The following is a 20,823-nucleotide window of genomic DNA, read 5'->3' as shown; positions in this document are numbered from 1 at the left end:
AAAGACTTTTGGGGGTCATGGACACAGAGTTGATAGAAATTTAATGACTTTCTAATTAATAATTCATTATAATTATGGAATGAAATGGACTTTAAAGTGGATCTTATGAGTCTCTCTCTCCCTCTCTCTGCAAACACACACACACACATACACCCAAACCAACACTTGCACACAAGAATATGTTGAAAAAGAGAATTGTCTTTTCTCTTAGACCTGTCATTTGTTTGTATTCTTCCTCCCCCTCTTCCTCTCTGTGGGGAGCAGTAAAGTGACAACGTTTCATCACTTGCTGTTTGAGCTGCAGCTTTGGGAGCTGTCTGGTTGGTTCTTCATCTATACTGTAGCTACAGTGGAAGACTAGGTGTGTCAGGCAGGTGTCATGTGCAGGTTTTGGCTGAATTTCTTCATTTAGGAATTCGGTTACACTTACAAATGCAGAGATTTTACTGTCAGAATCATTGGAAAATTTCAAGCAGCGTTCTGGTGGCAACCAAAACAGCTATAAGAAACTTAAATCTAGGTTTTTCCTTTAACTTGTCACCAATTTCTATTTCCTCAGTTTGTATGAGATGAAATCAGAAAAGGCATGTTGGAGATTTTACACAAGTATGGAGTTTCCTTATTATAAAATGGAGTAAACACAGCTTAATGTATTTGGCCTAAAGTTTTCTTTGTATTTTATTTTATTTATATTTATTTATACATTAAATGTTTCAGCAAAACTGGCAATAAAGTTGATATGGGCTAATAAACCTGATTCAGCTTTGAGCAATGGAGTGTAGTGACTGATACATTTCTTTTCTCAATTACTTACCACACATCAGTATACTATATTATACTATATACTGCACTATTTCCTCAATACATGTCAGTTGAGAAGATTCAAACCTGAGGGGATAAACATTTCCTCTTAAGGTGACATGATGACTTCTTCCCTGTAATGTCGTCAAGGTGAACATTTAGGCTATTGCTTTAGTTTTTTTGAAGGGCTTTTGGGGTCTTTGTTTTTGCCTTAAATGACTGAGCCCTTTTACTGCAACAATCACTCACCTAAAGGAATAGTTCAACATTTTGGTAATCATGCCTAATCTCTTTCCTGCTGAGTGTTGGATGAAAAGATTGATACCGCTCTGTCTGTACAGTAAATATGAAGCCAGGGTCAGGAGATGTTCAGCTTAGCTTAGCACAACGACTTGGGGAAACAGTTCGCCTGGCTCTGTCCGACCGTAGCAAAATCTGCCTGGCATCACCCTTTAAAGCTCACTAATTAACACTTTATATCTTGTTTGTTTAATAAGTTTAACATCAGCAGCTTGTGGTTTTCCCAGCAGTTGTATGCCAGACTGTTTCTTGGCCGGAAGCAGTGACTTCCTGAAGTCTCCGCTAGCAGTCGCCCCCATTTCCAGTCTTTGTGGTAAACTAAGCTAACCAGCTTCATATTTATCCCACAGACATGAGAGTGCAGTCGATCTTCTAAACTATTCCTTTAACACATAGAAGCACAGGCTTGGAGACCTTCAGCCTGAGTCTAGTAAGCCCAGGGACCGTAGTACATCCCTGACACTATGATGACTCATGTTACAGTAGTCAACCTCAAATAGCAAGCATATTTGTGTTAACTTCTATTATTCCTGCACACAGATTTTCTAAAGCTTTTTATCCTAAGAAGATATGTGTTAGGGAGTCCCTTTTTGAGATGATTAGGCCCTCTGAAACCAATCTGAAAAGTGTTTTGGGATATTTTATTACTGTTGAATTTAAGATGTAGTGTAGGCATATGGCAGATATAGAGAGTAAAACTATTTAACAAATACAATGCATTAGTGAAATATTCTTCATTTTGCAGGGGGCCAACTGGAACTTGTTCAAAGGCCTGTCCGGTGTCCAAGAAGCGCACTTTGGGAACCATTTGTGTCGTTCTAACACCACAGTGAGCCGAAAGTTGATTCAGCAGTCACCCTGTGTGTTAGTTGCAATCATAATTTCCCACCATTAACCTGCAGTGCTTGTGGTGTGGTTGCCATGGCAACAACTCCCTCCCAGGAAAGGCGTTGCAGCATATCCACCGGTTTATTAGATCTCTGATCACACAGCTCCCTCCACATGGCCATCTGGGAAAACCAGTCACACAGAAACGTATGCCCCCTGTTTTACCTTTCACAAGTCTTCTCATCATTTTGCCGCATTACACTCTGCTGAAGTAAAGACGACGTGATGTTTTCCTTGTCAGTGCTTGTTTTCAGTCATAGACGGGGAGAATGTTAAATGAGGAGTGCTGAGTTGAGGAGTGATGCGATGTATATTGCACGAAGATAAAGTGGAAACTGAGAAGTATAGGTTCAGACGCCACACCACTGGGTCACCACATATGACTTGACTAAAAGTGAACTTTATGACTATAATAATAACATACTTCCATCTTTACCAGAAGCATTTGTCCGAGCTCACCTACAGTTTATTTTGATTGTGTTAAATAATGTCTTTTAGAACACAAGAGAACAAATAGTTTTATTTGTAAGATAAATGTGGTCATTTGTATTTTTTTATTTCATTTTTTAAAATTAAATCTGATCTTAATTGTGATTTATATAAACATCTTGATGCTGTGTTCAGCTTCAGTGGAGCAGATGCCTGCCTCTGAACATTTAGCACATTTCCTACCTTGTTGTGACATGATGTCACTATCACACCTTTCCTGGTACCATAGCTACCTTCTGCCAGGTTAGAACAAACACAGCTGACAAATTGCAAACGTTTCATACACACACACACACACACACATACACACACGCGCATGTACCTGTACATGACAAACACTGTCGCTCTCTTGAGAAAAGAGGCAGCTTCAATTTTATTAGAATTTTCTTTTCTTTAATCTAATACTGAGGTAAACGCTGTCTGGCATGGTCCAAATCTCTCCTCCTTCATCTTGCAGGATGATAGGTGAAACAAATAAGCAGCAGACAGGGGCTGGACACAGAAACACCTTACAATATGATGCAATCCAATACAACAACACCACAAACTACAGCTGCAAAATCCCCTCTGAGTTGAGTCGGCACATCTTGTCCTCAACACAAATTGAACATTATAAGCTTCACAAAGGTTGGATTTATTGCAGGGCTGTTATATTGGATTGTAACAGAGTGTACAGGTGGTGCTTTTATTGTTTCCTCTCTAGCTTTTGCCTGGCTCTATATGCTAGATTTATGTCATTCCATTATCATATCATGATATCCTAATAATTTACACATTTTATTATTTCATTAATGTTTAATGTGTCTTCCTTAAGTAATAAAGTGTACTGTGGATGTGTGTTAGGATAAAGCAGTCATATTTGGAACCATTTATATTCAGCTGCAGAAGAGGGATAGGGTGACTCTAACGTAAGGGTAAACTAAATCAAATTCAGTTATGCAATGGACAGTGACTGTCTCAGCTATTGGCCAAATGTAGACGGAAGTGATATGAGAAAGTCCTGAACTGTTTGGACCTTTCACCGTATGGTAACTGAAATGAACATTTTCTGTAATAGTGTCCAGTTATCTCCATCCTTCCTTCCTGTGTGTAAACTGTGTCAGTCATTATATAGAAAATGCTCTTTCAGCAGTGCTGGTATTGAATATTTTCACCCAGTTGTACTACCAAAGCTCAAGGTGAGTATGAGTGGGAAATGTCTCATCGAAATCGGTCTTAATAGCCATCGAGGTGATGAGGTCCTGACTCCTGCCACACATGTCACTTTGCATTAGTCTCCACATTAGAGCCCGCCACTCCGCACCCAATCAGAGCCACTTAACAACAAAATCAACAGATCCCTTTATAATTGCTCCCGAGCAAAGCAATTTAGCAGAGGCTCTTGGGGATTGACTTTCATTTTGGTTTGTCAAACACAGGCCCTGCTTGATTTGTTTTGGCCCAATTGAAAATTAAAATAGTTTCTGAGGCATGTGCGTATGACTTTGTGAGGTAGTGGTTTGTGCTGATTAGCTTTACGCAAAAATAAATTAATAAGAGTAATTGTTCTTAGATGTGCTGCCTCGTTATAGACTAAAAAGTAGAATAATAGCCTCAAGTTACTCAATTTTATTAATACATCCTTATGTTCCCTCTCAGACAAACAAGGACATTTCACCATCTGTTTTTTTTCTGACTTTCAGTTCTTCCATAAAAAAAATAGACCATTAATATTTAATTGACATGTGGCATCAGCAGTTTTTTTTTTACATCTCTGATGTTTTGCAAAGGAGGAGAAGAAAACTGCTTTGACAGCCTCAAGTCAACTAATGGAGTTTGTTTTTTGAAGCATTACATTTCAGACACAGTAGGGGACACATGAGAGGAGAGTGCCATCAAGTTAAAGCATTCTTGAAATAATTCAGCTCTTTTCCATGCATTCCATCGCAAAGTAAGACGGCACAGAGTTAAAAGATGTCTCTACCATCTGTGTCTCATCATTAAATAATTATCACAGTATGTTGAGATCATGGTACCCAACAGGCTGTGTTGCATCTCTAGAGACTGAAGCAGAGAAACACAGAGAGATTGATAATATGTTTACTATACTTTTTGAATTTCATATGGGTCACAACACAACATGTCTTCACCCTGGGAAGATGTGCAAACAATATGTTGCTGTAGTGACCTCTGACATTGTCAGCTATTGCTTGGATGTTACCTTGGTTATATCTGCTGTAATGCTGACAATCACAAAGAGGATTTATACCACGCTCAGGTTTTTAAAAATGCATTGCCTTGACTCATCCTTCCAGTACCGAGATGTACTGTATGCTTAAAAGGAATAATATTTATACCGCATTGTAGTACTGTATATGCTTTGCTGTGGGTATTCTAATATATTAAATAGTCATTAGACCTACCTGAGTGAGCACAGTATTGTTTAAGAACATGTAGTGCAAGGCTCAGCGCCTTAACAGGTAGCGTTGTGTTTGTGTATGATTAGTGGGGGAAATTTTGCATCTCTGCTTTTTTTGTGCTCATACAGAGAAAAGGAAAGTCAGTGTCTCTCCCCATCCTCCATCCTTATCCCTCCTTGTTCACCCCTCCCTCTCCTGCGCCAGCTGAACAAAGACAACTGCTCTTTGTTAGCTACAAGCTCTGTCTGAGACAGAGTCAGAATGTGTCTTTTTAGTGATGCTGGTGGCAGAGATTGTGGTGGTGCTGCCGCTAATGTGTGTGTGTGTGTCTATGGACAGTAAAAGGAAGGAGGAAATAATCCTGAAGATAATATTAGGCCTTGTGCCCACTAGATCTCTGTTTGGAGAATCAGCGCCTTTTTCAGACGTGTGTGTGTGTGTAGAGCTGAAGCAGCTGTCTCTATAAAAGCGCTTTAACCAGCACCTTTTCTTGTTCAAAACACTCCACCTTTTTGTTCTGCTGCTCTGGGTGTTTCAATTTGAAAATATCTCAGATTTTCAAAGGAAACACTGCACTTTTCCTGTCAAGATGATGAGATGTTGTCAAAGATACAGTACCAACACACAGCACTTTTTTCCCTCTCACCACACCAAAGCACTTCATCCCTGCGGCCTGCTGGTGCTTTTTTGCAAGAATAATAAAAAAAAATGCCCAGAGAGCACAAGGCTTTGGGTTAAATGACAGACTGGGTTGCCCCACTTGGGAAGAAGCAAGGTGAATAAAAACATGTTGGAAGTGATTAGGACCAGGGGGGAAGAGGATTTGCATTAGGAGGAAAAGTGAGGAGAGTGATGGAATTTTCTATCCCTCCTGCACCGCCCTGTTTTGTCCATATATGGTTGGACTGATGTGCTGGGGGCTGATGAAGTGGTTTACCAGTCTGTTCCCTGAGGGTGTTATTTGGGGAAGGGGGTTGGGTGGCCTCCTTTACTAGTCTGGTTCTCCTATGAAATACTTCTCGGTCTGTCTTTTCTCTGTATTTCACCTTATCTTGAGTATGTCGCTAATCTTTTTGTGTTGGTTTGGTAAGTTGAGAAAATATGTGTATGTATGTATGATAATATATACATAATTAAATTGCTATGTGCAGTTGTCAGTGGGTTAAGGTATGTCAATGTGTGCACACTGCATAAGTGTTACAATGTACAAGAGGCTCCCTTAGAGGGTAAATCCTATGGACTGTTAAAGTCACCCGGTGAATGGGATAATTTAGCTCCATTTCCTGACTGGCTAATATCAATAGATGGAGAGTTAACGAGCGTGAAGAGAGTGGGCAGCTATTAGCCCTTATAAATCACACTGATTCTAGAAAGAGAGAGAGAGAGCTGGAGATAGAGAGAAGGTAGTGGGTGGGTAGGGGTGTCAAGGGCACGAAAACTTCAGAGAATCTAACTGAAATAGTCTCACTCTCTTTAACAGAGTGACCAACTTTCTCATAACTAGTGCTGTCTAACATGGAAACATTGCCTGAGACAAAATCAAGACAAGCTATTCAATGTTAGATCAATATTATGCTGCACTCTGCTGCCCTCATTGTACATGATATACACTTAGACGCCTCGTTGCTATTTACAGTTTTCAGCAAAATATTACATTTTAGTTTGAAAAAAAGAACAACACAGGACTGCAAAAGTTAGAAAAAAACAATAGCCTGTTAAGCATCATACAGTATGAAGGAATCCACGTCTGCAGGGGATTCCTGCACACCCCACAGCACTCCGTTGGCTTCAGGACTAATTGCAGCTGCAGGATTCAGAGTAGTAATTGGAACGCATTTGGGATTTTAAAAAAGTGCTTCATTAGGTTAAATCAATAAAGACCGCTCTTCAAAGGGACACAGTGAAGCAGTGTTGCAACTCCAGTGAGCCTCATTACATTTGAATAATTAGTGAAAAACCGTTTTAAGTAAACAAACAACATGACCCGGCTGCTCCGACCTCAACATCTACACACTGTGTCTTACATTTAGTTTTGCAATGGCTTATTCTAGTGAGCAACAATCTTCCACAACAACTCCACCGTCTTTACTGTAAAACTCTCATCACTGCAGAGTGCAAAAATGTGAAAATACAGATTTTACCTCAGCACGCCATATAGTTAGTGTGCTAGCCTACACTTATTGACTTACCTGTCAGGGTAAAAATTTGCTGTCCCACACTTTTTTGGCAGTGCTGCAGAAAATATCAGACTAATACATAAAGTGAACATGCCTGTGTTACGTTCATAGAAGAATTGCAAAAATGTCAGTTTGTGACAAAGGATAACGTAATAGTTGTTGAGAAAAAATAGTGTATACATCAAATGATCTTATATTTCTTATTTCTGAATTCTTTGCTATAATGAAATTTTGATGGATATGAATTGATTATTTGCCTGTTTGTGAAGATATTTTTACAGTGTGGGTCAATTTGACCCAAAACATGATGGATTTTGTTTGTTTTTTTTTTCAACATAACCGGAGGGTTAATGGTTGCTAGCTGCAGTTTGAAGCCTTTCTCTTCTTCCACCGAGGCTATGTTTTCACTCACCTCAAAATAAAAGGAGATGATGGCCCCCATCTTTCAAGCTTTCTCTCCGCTGTGATTGCTCCACAACACATGTATTGCTTTCTACTTAAGTCCTGTTCTTTCTTTCCAGAAACTCTTGGCCACTTTACCTAAGGTCTAAACCCGACAACCTTTGCTCAGTTAGAGGTCATAGATGTCTCTATGCCTGTAACTCTGAACCTGAGCAGATTATTGCATGGCATCAGTATGCTTTCACTTCAGCTCCAGTGAAACTGATTCCCTCTGTCAATGCTGTCACAAGGAGTTTACTTGTTGTCAGATAAATTGTCTCACAACAGCCACTGGGTGATACCAGTTAATCAGTTTCTCATTCGTAGAAAGGGATATTCCTAAGCCTGTGTTATTGCAAATGTAGGGGAAATCTTATTTCTTAATCTGTTATTCTGATTTGGTGTGTTATAAATTGTAAGAATGATGTAAGGACAAAGTATGTTTGAATGAACTGTACAAGTGAATAGCACTGAACTCAAATGACTGTCTTAAACAAGCTGACGCCCCTACGTCTAGACAGTGGACGGAGTTGAACTGTGTGAAATCAAGACAGACGTCAAATGTGTATGTGACCATCTGCATGGATCTGTCTACATATTAGGACAGTCATTTCAGTTGACCTGTGTTCAGTCTCTTGATGCCACCTTGGTGGAGAGAGACTGCACCCTATTCGACCGAATAGCGAGACTCTGTCTCTGTTTGCTGATTGCTGTTGGTCGTTCATATTAATTTGACTTGATACTCCGTAATAAATTCCTTAAATCTGAGATCAAGCTCAGTGTTATTAATGAGTCTGTAATTTCTTGTTCCTCACCACAGAGCAAGGTATTTTTGCCTCTACAGCAAATACTAACACTAATACAACACGGATTGGGCAAATTTGGCATTACAGTCAATGTTATTGTTTGTTGATGTCATGGCAAACACTGTCAGTCCACTGCTTCCCTCTCCAGGTAGAGGGGACTACAGATACAGACAGAAATAAAGAGATCAATAAGTCACAGGTTCATATCAGTGAGCACCTTCTGACTGATCACCACCTGATTGCCAAAGCCCTGCTACCCATTTCCCTCCCTCCCAGCACTGTGGTTCTTGTCACTCCTCACATCTCAGAAAAACATGAAATTTAAATATTAACCAGCTCCTCAGACAAGACACGACATTCACTCTGGGACAACCGTACAGATGGTGTTGGTGGTGGCAGGTGGAAACCAGCTTAGTGTAACCACATCTGCACACCTATCATAGTCAAACCACAGCCATCGCATTAGAGATTTACACTGTGTTGTGATTGGAGTCACACGGCATGAATAAGCCCATCAGGGCCAAAGGTTTGGCACAAAGATGATTGTTAGCCTTGAACATCTTGTTTCCTCCAGAGGGAGTGGAAAATCTTATTCATGTAGAAAATGTAGGCCTACACATTTAACTGAAAAATTCATGTCTTTTCTCCAAATTGGAAGTGCTCCAGTTGGCATAGAGCAAGAGAATTGTTTAATCACTGTTGACTTAAGTGAGCAGAGGCTGCCATTAGCCAGCTAGCCAGTCTGTGATGACTTCGCTGCTGAGCAACTCCATGACCAATTAGAGATGGGGGCTGGAGGTGATGCTGTGGGGCGTAGAGAAGCTGAATGAAAAAGAGGCATGATGGAGAATTTTTCCTTCAGCTAGTGCAACTGAGAAATGCTGAGTTCACATCAAGGTTACAGTATCATTAGATTACTATGCTATCACCGACTTCAGGCTGCAGGAGGGGACATCTCTGTTCATTTGACCCAGAGCCAAAGGCAATGCAGTCATGCCAGAAGTGCTTTAAAGACCGCTGCATAATACTGTGACTCCCACAGTCCCACTGTCTGCAAGTGGCATCCTGCTTCCATCATGGAAATGAGGCAGTGTGTTGAAACAGGCCTGTAGTCCCCCAGTGGAGAGTATGGTTCCATTTGGTATTTAAATGGGTCAAACTGTGGTGATTTATTCATGCTTGGAGTCTTTAGTGCCACTCAGCCTGACAGGCAAGCTCCAGGCTCACCCCCCAAACATAAACTCTGCCTCCTTTTAGCCCACTCTGACACACCGTGATGTACAGTATACATACAGTACAATATACAATCCTCTGGGTTATTTTCTTCTTCTTTTGTGTTTGTGTGTCTTAGTGCACCTACAGAGAAAGTGATTTCAAAGTGTTTCATTCCCTCTCAGCTACATGTCAATGAACACAGAAATTAAACTGTTACTGCATCCCCATTCCACTGTCAGGCACATTTAAAGTTCTTCCAAAAGTAATTTAATTATTCTCCACACAAATTACGGATAATGAGCCACTAAACTCATATATATGGTAATATATAGAGAGCTGAAACAATTAGTCGATTAATTAATTATTCTCTGGTTCTAACTTCTAAAATGTAAAAAAAATAAGGATGTCACCTTGGGCTCTGGGAAAAAATGGTCAGTTTTTTTATACTATTTTACGACATTTTGTTGACCAAATGATTAACAGATTAATCAAGAAAATAACCAATAATTATTAGCTGACAGCTGTGTATGCACATAAACTATGTGGACAGTATAAAATTGACTATCACACAAATGTAACAAATCTAAGATCTGAGTTTGATCCTGTGAGTGTAATTATTAACAAGCTCAAGCCCTTAGAATCGCTCAACCCAGAACAAAAGGATACAAACAAACCTCCTCTGAAGCACCTTGGCTCTAGTGGGCCTATGTTTTTATTTCTTACATCAAAAAGCTTTCAAACAGTGCTGTCAGATGAGAAAAGTATCCAAACCCTCTCAATCTCCCTTTGAAATCTGCAGGCCGGCGCTTCTGCTTTCATTGACTCCAGGTCACCCGTATCAGGAGCGATACAAAAGAATAGGCGCTTTGTTCACTGCATTCAAAATGAAAAAAAAAATACTCTTGAGAAAAACATATACACACACAGTCACTGACACACAGAGTTGCACTGTGGTTGTTCACTCCTGGGAGGTGTAAATGATGGAAAGAAGTAGAAAGCAGAGCGGAATGACAGCGAGAGGTTGACCCAGGATTCGCCTCCAGTGAAAGTCCTCACAAAGACCCACTCACAGTGTGACAAACAGGATGAGATTCTTATCAAGGTCACCAGGCAGCTGAGCTTGATTCAATTTCTTACTCATTCATGGCCTATGGAAAGGTTATTTATCTTTGTATCTAGATATTTGTATCTGTCTAAAATTATCATCTCAGGCAAACAGTGTCAAACATCCCACTTGAAAATATAAAGAATTTTGTTTTGTAAACACCATCACACTCTAATTATTCCATATGCCAAATCTTATATCCACTGTAATCAGCTGTGTCTTATTTTAAGGCTTGTTTAGGCCTCTTAAATGTAATGTGATGTGTCACAGTTTGCAAACAGTGTGTAATAACTTAAATCAGCTAATTGTTAATGTGAGACATAACATTTCTAACATTTCTTATAATTTTTTACCTTCATTTAGACAGTCAATAGCAGAGAGGTGACAGGAAATGAGGGTAGAGACAAGCAACAAAAGTGCCCAGTTGGATTCAAACCAGGGCCATTGCAATCACATTGCGCCCAATGATAAAACATTTCTTATGGTTATACCCAACGCCAAATTCAAAATCCATTAGCAACAACCAAACAACCAACAAAACTCTACATAAACAATTAACACACAGAAATGGCATGGCTATTTATTTCAATAAGAATAATGTTTGATGATGAAAGATGCAGGACTCACTCAATCATTACAATATTAACACAGCAGAGGCCTAAGCATAAGTGACATTAGAGTACTAAAAATATTCAATTTGATACCAAACTTCCAGTGCTAAGTTTCAGTTTTATCTAATCCACCTGCAGAAGCCGGGTGCAAAGGGGTTTCTTAGGCCTGGGAAATCCACAGTAATTACACTAATACGGCACCCTCTCAGCAGGCTCATTTGTTTCGTTTCCAATAGAGCCGACCAGATGGTCCCCCGAGCCCAGTAGTCTTCCATATTCATGAGATGAAGTTTGACCCTGCCACCGCTGAAGGGCTGACCTCTAACCTGGACTCTTTAGGACATCAATAGGATATGAAAGAGGGCAGAGGGAGAGGCATCACACCAAGCACACCAACCCCCCTGCCCACAATCCCACGGGTGAGCGGTCGACCCCTCTGACTGAAGGCATTGGATATGTGTGAAGACCAGAGTGAGCTCAAACCAGGCGAGCCTTCACATGAATTCCCAGGCTCTGATTGAGGGCGTTGTCTCTAAAAGTGAACATCTGTCCTAACCACACAGAGTCCCATACACTGAAGGGTGGATGGGGTTTGGAGCCCAAAGACAAAGCCAAGGAATCAGACTAATGATGTCAGACCACATCAACAGTGTTCAAGAGCTTGGCAGTGAACTCTGACCTCTCTGTAGGATGTTTGCATGAGCACGCCCAATCTATGGGAATGTTCAATGGGATTATCAGTCAAATAAAGAAAACATAGTAACTGTAAATCAATGGACTGGAAGATTGATGAATGCAGAGTCTGTGCATATAAACATGTTAGATGTGACCAGTTGACTTTTAGTCTAATTCCACTCTTAGTTAACATTGTCTTCCTCCTCCATTGCTATTTTGAATGGAACTGAATATTTCGCACAAAGGGAGGGGAGTGTGTTGCATATGAAGAAAAGAATAGATTCAACTGGGATATCTGAATCACCAAATGACACAACATGCTGTGCTTTGTTATAAAAGTACAGAAAATTATTTTGTAGCTGTGATGCCTGAAAGAACAGAAAGTAACATACTATATCTCTACTGTCAAATGGAGTGATAACCTGAGGTTTTATAGATGTTGATGGTTCATTTATAATTGTAAAATCTCAGATGTACGCCGCTTTGGATAAAAATACGTCGCTTTGGATAAAAGCGTCTGCTAAATGAAATTGTAAGATTGTAAAATCGGAAATCTTGTGTGTAAAACTAGTGATATTAAAAAGCCACATGACAAAGTGAAGTTGTTTTAAGTCCCCAAAATCTGCTCTTCGGGAAAAACCCCATAAAAATAAATTTCTGAGAGATAAATACATTTATAGATAACCAAGTTCCTGTGGTCTTTAAATAGTATACAGAAAAAAACATCATGCTCCACCATAAACCAACCCACAGAGGCATATTGCACAGTGGTGCTCCTGCTGTGGAGGCAGTGAACTGTTGACAAAAATGTATAAGAAATAGATGCAGCTTCTGTTTTTCATTCCAAAAGCACAGCCTGAAGCCAGTTCTAATGACTACGTCTGTTTACTCGCAGCCATTCTGCTGTCACTCATTCATTCCACATCACTGACATTTTGAGGATATACTTTAAGTCCAAGAGACTACATTTAACTCTACCAATTAGAAATAATGTAACAAGAGAGGGAGAACTTCCAGAATAACTTGTGAATTACAGTATAAAATTACATACTGGGTGATTCCGCACCTCAGGATTTACACCCAACAGGGTGTAGCCCTGCCATCTGACTGTCATTCAAATGACTGGAGTTCAAATCCTGTCACAGACTTTTTTATTAAATGGAACTATGACATTTCCCTAACCTTAACCAAGTGCTTTAGTTGCCTAACCCTGACCATACCTTAACCATAATTTATTTGCCACACCTACAATCTTTCCCTAACCTTAACCATACCAAACTGGCCATGCACAGATAGAAAATGAGATTTTTTTAAAAGTACACTATGCAGGACTTTCCTAAAAAACAATGTATAGACTGATACAAAAGTAATCCCTGTAAATCTTCATTTATGACCCACTAGAAGTGTGTGGCGATGTATGTACCTTCAGAGACCTTGCCCTCTGCCTGTATTTTCTTATTTTCTTATTATTTTTCTGTGTTTGGGACACTTCTGGGCGTCAGTCTTTGGGCAATGGGTGTGTAGCCCCCAGCCAATAACAGCGCGTAGGGTGTGAGGTCGGGATATGTAATGTAGCGACCAGGTTACATTGCTGTCTCCATATCTCTCTCCTCTGCCTTGCTCTGCTCTCTGTCTCCGTGTCATGGATGTATAAAGAGCTGCAGGTCTGTGCGTCTGCTTGACCGAAGGTGGAGCAGAGAGATCATAGCGGACTGGATGAAGCTCTAAATTCACATAAAATCTGGCAATGCAACACCTTCCCGCAGGGTTGTGCAGAGGTGTGAGCGTGTTTATTTGTGCTTTAGAACATAACCGTCATGAAACAATCAGAAAATAACGTTTTATTTATCTGATTCACAACTTTGATCTTGCCAGTGCCACTCACTCTCTTCATTCACTCTCTAGCTCGCTCAACCACTGCTGCGCTCTCTCTCTGTCTCTCTTTCTCTTTCTCTCTCTCTCTTGCTCACTCACTTGCCAGGGAGGAGGGGCCAACTTTGAATACTGTGTGTTTACAAACACCAACCTACAAATCCTGTATAGTATACCTTTAAAATACTAGCACTGAACATTAAAAAAATGTGGAGTTTTGCAGAATCATCCAATATTGAAATTCTTGTCTGGGAATAGATTAGGTTTGTGGAACTTGACTCATACTAGGGACTAAAACTTGAGACATCTCAGCTTCTGTTAAATACATTTTGCCAATTTTTGTTTTAAATCTTGCCAACCAACTTTATGACAAGTGCAATACTAAATTGTTGAAGCACTGCTTTAAGATATGGACTCTGAGGCATTATCCTCTATTGATGCATGTGATGAAAAGATTGGACAATTAACTCACATGACTCACATGTATGTCAAATACTCGATTACCTAAACTCTCTAGTTGAAGAAGCAGGTAAAATGATGTCATTTTTACAATACAGTGAAGGAAGGTGCAGAGACAGCCATGGAAGTGTAGAGATTAGAGAAGCAGTTTTTTGTTCATGCAATACTGTTCCAGTTTTTAATGGTATTAAGTGATATGATTAGATGAGAGTATATATGGCACCACACAGCAGTAACCTTTGCTTTTTCTTCTTTAGCTGCTGTGATGGCAGAAATATCAGCAAGGTGGATTCTTTTATTACTGATCTTATCCGGGCCTATTCGACCACAGTGGTTTACAGGCGATGTGTGGTTGTGTGGTGGAGATGAGCCAGAGTGGAGATAACACTGCACCTCCATCTGACTAATTGGCTCTACAGTGCAGCCAGAGGGGGAAAAAAACCCGTTGATTTATAGGGCTTGAGAATGCAGTTCCTCACTTTAAAAATATCTATCCTTCTTTATCAGCTTACACTCAAGTCTGAATTTAAAGCCCATTTACCAATTAAAAAATTTAGTCTGTGATCTCATTCAGGATATTCTGTCTGCAGTGCACAGTTAATATATAGTATGATCATGACAGAGACTTCTGTTGCTCAGACTAATTGTGGGCATTTGTTGCTTGCTGAGAGTGTATTGTAAAGCAGAAAAGAGGCGCAAATGTGCAAACCCCAGTGCGATGCCACCTCTGGCAGGCTAAAAGCCTTCAGAGGGGGACCATACAAAAGAGATTCATCCATATAAGCCGATTATGTTCCTCCCAGAGATGATCATGTAACACTTTATTTTGGGTGGCCAAAAAATTATCCACCAATTATGTGCACAATGGCATTCATAATTTGCAGCCCCTCTCTTTCAGTGTCCTGACACTCAATAGGCTTTAACAAGGATATTGGTAGTTTTAGTGTCTCTTTAGCACAATCTGTGCCCCTGAGGGAATGTCACACACAGTGATGACATACTGTCTCATGACACAGGGTAGACAGTCCTGTCGAGGCTTGTCACACCCCTCTGCAGTGCCATCGTGGATACATGTCACAATTTCTACCATCGCACTTGTCACAGGAATTCCTGCCACTGTCGATACAGTCCTTGTCACAGCGGATTCAGGAAGTGACAGCGGGGGAGTTTGTGGGAAGTGAAAGTTTGATAGCAGTGACATATACGTGGCAATGTGTGTACAGGACTTGATTTCGGATCTTAGCAGACTGAATCACTATCAGGCCAGTATGAAATGTGTCCATGTCAGATCACAGAGAAAAACAAGAAAAAAGTGCAGGGGGACTTCCGGTCTAGCTGGCCAGGCAATGGCAGAATAGAGCGACAGGTTATGGACAGTAAAAACTAAAAGTTGCCCGATATAACTCAAATTTTCTCTGAGAGGCACTAAAGCAATTGTAGATACAGCGGGTGGACAAAAATGCCTAAAAAATGAAAGAAAAGTCTTGCACAAAGTAGACAATACAACAAAGAAGAGTAGGTCAACGGTCACAAGCTAGAAGCATCATGGAGGACGACATGCAGCTGGAAACTGACTTGGAGCAACCTGCAATGCCAACTTGGGCTTAATCTTGAAAGATCTACAAGAATTCAGAAAAAACTCCAGCCAGCAACTAAACAGCATAGAGACGATATTAATAAAATTTACAAAAGAATGAAAGAAGTAGAGGAGCAAATCAATATGGCTGAGGCCTGAATCCAGTCATAAGAGGATGTTCTGTCACAGCTGGTGAAGCCTCAGGTGTAAGCAGAGGCTAAACTGACCGACTTGGAGGGGCGACAATGTCAGAATACATGGGGTAACAGAAGGAGCTGAAGAAAGCATGACTCCGTTCTTATACAGCGCTAAATATCAAGAGAGCGTACCGGGCGCTCGCTCTCAAACCCCACCAAGATCAACTGTGGTCAAGTTTTTAAGCTACAGAATGAATGAGGATGTGCTCAAAAAAGCTTGGTAGAAAAAATGATTTAATTTCCAAGGGAAAAGAGAACACTTGGACCATTACTACACACCAGAGCTACTGAGGAAGTGGAGGGAATATGCAGGAGCGGAAGTTACGCTCAGGGAAAGAAATATAAGATTTCAGACTCCGTTCCCTGCCAGACTGAGAGTGTTTTATAAGGACGGCACAGTGATTTACATCTTGGCAGAGGAGGCAACAGCGGACATGGCAGAGAGGGGGATACCGGTGACAGTTCTGAAAAATCCAACTTCCCTTTTGGATCAGATCAGCCAGCTGACATGGCGATTCAGCAGAATGCAGGGATACTGGGAGAATACAAGCTTTAAGCAGAGCTTCAAGGAACGGCTCCAAGCATTCCGGCGTCAGGATATTTGATAAGTACATTTGCTATGACAAAAATACATACAGTTACAATCTTATAATCTATATCTACAATCTATATCTTCCAGGAATCTTGAATAATGCTGAGAATAATGTTATGAGACAGATGACTATTAACCTATTTCCCAATATGATACCTGTGAACCAATATGAAACTTATCAGGAGGATAATGTTAAGGACATGTGGAGGACAGATTTGGAGTTAGGATACCTCTTACTGGACATTATGGACCTATGTATCAGCTTAAAGGCGGAAGAGGGCCCTGTTTCATTGGCAAGGGGAAGAGACTTTCTCTCTATACTCACATTCCAATAGACTCATAAGGCCTTTAACGAGGCCTTAAAATTGGAAGTCAATACTATTATTTGTGATTGGGATCATTATTTTGTTACCATGTTACTAGTTAATGTTCATGTTTGTGCTACTGTTCCTTGCAGCACCAGGGGTGTAAGATATGTTTTATGATTTAAAATATACACAAAGACTCACAATGCAAAGTATGCCAATTAAAGTAACCACTTATAATGTAAATGGTCTGGGAAATCCAATCAAGTGGAGCAAAGTTATGGCAAAATTGAAGACGGAGGGTGTAAAAGTAACTCTCCTTCAAGAGACTTATCTAACAGAATTGGAGCACAAAAAACTTGAGAGATGGAAATTTAATCAGTACTCATCTTCCTACAGCCAGAGTTCTAGGAGAGGGATAGCAACTCTAACCTCCAGTAATTTAAACTTTGAATGTACTAATGAAAAGAAAGATGGTGACGGGAGATTTGTACTGGTCCAGGTATATCTGCAGGGTGTTTTAGTTACTTTTCTGAATGTTTATGCTCCTCTGGGTTCTGAATGGAAATTCTATAAACAAATCTTTGAATTATTAACATTGAAGGCTCAGGGTATCCTAATTTGTGGGGGAGACTTTAATGTTAGACTTCATCCAACCCTGGATAGATCAAAACCTCCTCAGGAGAGAGGAAAATTACAAAAAATATGAAATTAATGATAGGGGAGCTGGGACTCTCAGATATATGCAGGGATCTGAATCAGACAAAGAGGGACTATACCTTTTTTTCTCACCCGCATTCTGTCTATTCTAGGCTTGACTACTGTTTTATATTTCAAAGAGATTTATCTAGGGTAATAAATTGCAATATTGAGACCGTGGACTTGTCAGATCATAAGCAAATCTCTATGGACCTATTATTAGGTTCTGAAAGGAAGAGTGCTATCTGGAGATTAAACACAGGGATTCTTAATCAAATGAGGCAGCAAATAAGGATGGATATAAAAAATGATAACAGGGAAGTTTCCAAACCGATTCTTTGGGACACATGCAAAGCTGTTCTCAGGGGGAAAATAATATTGGAAAAATTGGATCAGTTACAAATAGAATTTAAAAAATTAGAGAACATATATAAAACAAAAAAATAGATATGAAAAAGAACAAATTGAATGAAATCTACCCAAATGACATTAATGACATTTAAAAAACCTTCTAAAACAAAGACATTATGAAACAAGAGGAAAATCAGCTAAACTACTCCCTTACAAATTAAAAAAGCAACAAGCTGAAAACACAATTTATAAAGTAAAGAACCCTACAACACACCACATACATATGCCACAAATTAAAATATATACAACAATCATTTGAAACTTTTTAATAAAAATTTATATACACAGCTCAAAATAGATTAAATGAAGACGGAAGCTAACACCTAAAGTGAGGGACGAACAAAATAAGCATCTAATTAGTGAAATTACGCATGAGGAAATTAAAAAGGCAACATCAAATCTAAAACCCAATAAGGCAGTAGGACTGGCTGGTTTTCCCTCTGAATGATACAAGGAAATGAAAGATCTGCTGACTCCAGTAATGAAGGCCACATTTAATCATGTGTTCAAGAATGGTGTAACTCCTCCTTCATGGAGAGAAGCGGTGATTTCCTTGATACCAAAAAAAGATAAAGATAAACTTGAATGTGGAAGTTATCGGCCGATAAGTATACTGAACTAAGATAATAAAATTGAATAAATCCTCCCCCAGATAATAAGATCAGAAAGGTTTTCTTCAGCAAAGGCACACACAAGATAACATTCGCCGAATGCTACATGTAATTGAACATATAGTGGAAAACAAACTCCAGGCAGTATTATTGGGCCATGATGTGGAAAAAGCTTTTCATTGAGTCAACTGGGAATTTTTACAGAAATTTGGATTTCATCAGACTTTTATTAAAACTATTCAAGCATTGTACAATAGCTCAAGGGCAAAACTAAAAATAAATTAAGCCATATCAAACTCCTTCGGCCTGGAGAGATGGACCAGACAGTCCATTACTGTTTGCAATATTTATTGAAGCGTTAAGTCAGGGGATCACTCAAGATAATAATATTAACAGGTATAGAATGCTAGGTCAAGAACATAAAATTTCCTTATTCACCGATGACATTTTAATTTACCTGTCAATCCCAGCGAGATTAGTTTTGAAATTATAGTACTGTCATTCTCAGATATTTTTAGTTCTGTTTTTAGGTTATAAACTGAACATTCCAAAGACCCAAATACTAAGTTTCAAATGCAGGCCTGGCCAGAACATAAGCTCCAACATCCAACCGGATTGGGATTTGGATCACATGAGATATCTAGGAATAAACAAATTTGTGTGTCTTAAATTTTAACCCTTTAAAGGTATAATATGTAATTATTCCACATTAAAATGTCTAAAAACAACTAGACCTATGTTATATATTTTGTTGAGTTGTGTACTTAGATTATCCCAAATGTTTCCAACAATTTTCAAACCCAGAGAAATCTGTAATTTCATTAAAGTAAAGGACTGTTTCATTTGGTCACATGTCAATGGTGTCATACGTCCTATACCAAAGAGTAAACACACACAAGATGCATACGGCGGCACTGTGTTTGTCCGCTACAATGGCGTCTACCAAAGAGTAACTTACACACATACAAGATAATACATCAGCGTTGTGGTTTTTCCACAGAAACTGTTATAAATTGACTTCTATTCAGTTTTAAGCCACATTTTCATGATAAATTTAGGTCACTTTTAATTATATGTTTTAGCTGGAAGAAGGATTTTAGTCATTTTAGTCATTAGTCTGGATCTTAAGTTATCAGAGAAATAAACTGGGCAAATGTTAGCAGCAGCTCGGCTAACAGCCCCTCCAGGAATTTTTTAGGCAAAACAGCTTTACTTAGTATTTTAACATTTTAATCTGCGTGTACGTTTGTTTTTGGAGAGGAGGAGACCTCTGCGGATAATTCGGCTCCCGGGAGAAACCAGCCAAACATCTGGATCTAAATTTATAAGAGAAATAAACTGAACTGAAGTGTTAGCAGCAGCTCGGCTAACAGCCCGTACCAGACGTCCGGTGATTGTCATACATCGTCGGAGAAACGCTGATTTTTTAGGTGAAACAGCTTTATTCAGTGTTTTTACCTGTAATCACCGGGTCCATTTGTTCTGGAGAGGAGGAGACCTCTGCGGGTAATTTGGCTCCCGGTAAAAACATCCCGAATGATTAACACTGGAATAATCCTATCCCGGTGAAGCTGGTTATTTAACAATGAAGACAACAACTCCCATGATCCCTTGCTACTTCACACCGTCATCACACTCCGTCTTTTGTTATTGTTTTGATTGAGAGACCCCTAGCGGCTGAAATTACATATTGTGCGTTTAAGTCATAAAATAAAGGTGAATAGAAAGAGATTAAATTCCAATATTAATTTCTGAGTCACGAATTGAGTCAGTGAAAATGAATGTCTTGCCCAGGGTATTTTATTCTTCAGACTCTTCCAAGTGAAATAACAGATAAACAGTTCAACAAATGGCATAAATTAACATTGCGGTACATTTGGCAAGGGAAAAAACCAAGGATAAGATTTCAAACTCTTCAATGGGGAAAGAACAAGGGAGGATTTGCACTCCCCTGCCTAAAGGACTATTACATATCACCCCAATTGGGGAACTTGTTTTGTGGGTGCAATTCTGATTACCAAGCAAGATGGAAAGAAATTGAAGAGAACGTGTCTTGGGAAATTCCAATTCAGACATGTTTAGGGGATAAAAGACTAATTAAAAACCTGATAGAAATAGGCAATAAGTGGATAAACTTATCTCTGAAAATATGGTTAAATATTATCACTGGGGGGGGCTTGCTTGAAAAGATAAA

Source organism: Thunnus maccoyii, chromosome 3 (genome assembly GCF_910596095.1).
Source record: "Thunnus maccoyii chromosome 3, fThuMac1.1, whole genome shotgun sequence".
Taxonomy (NCBI): Eukaryota; Metazoa; Chordata; class Actinopteri; order Scombriformes; family Scombridae; genus Thunnus; species Thunnus maccoyii.
The sequence above is the reverse complement of the archived record's forward strand: the minus strand, read 5'-3'. Positions refer to the sequence as shown.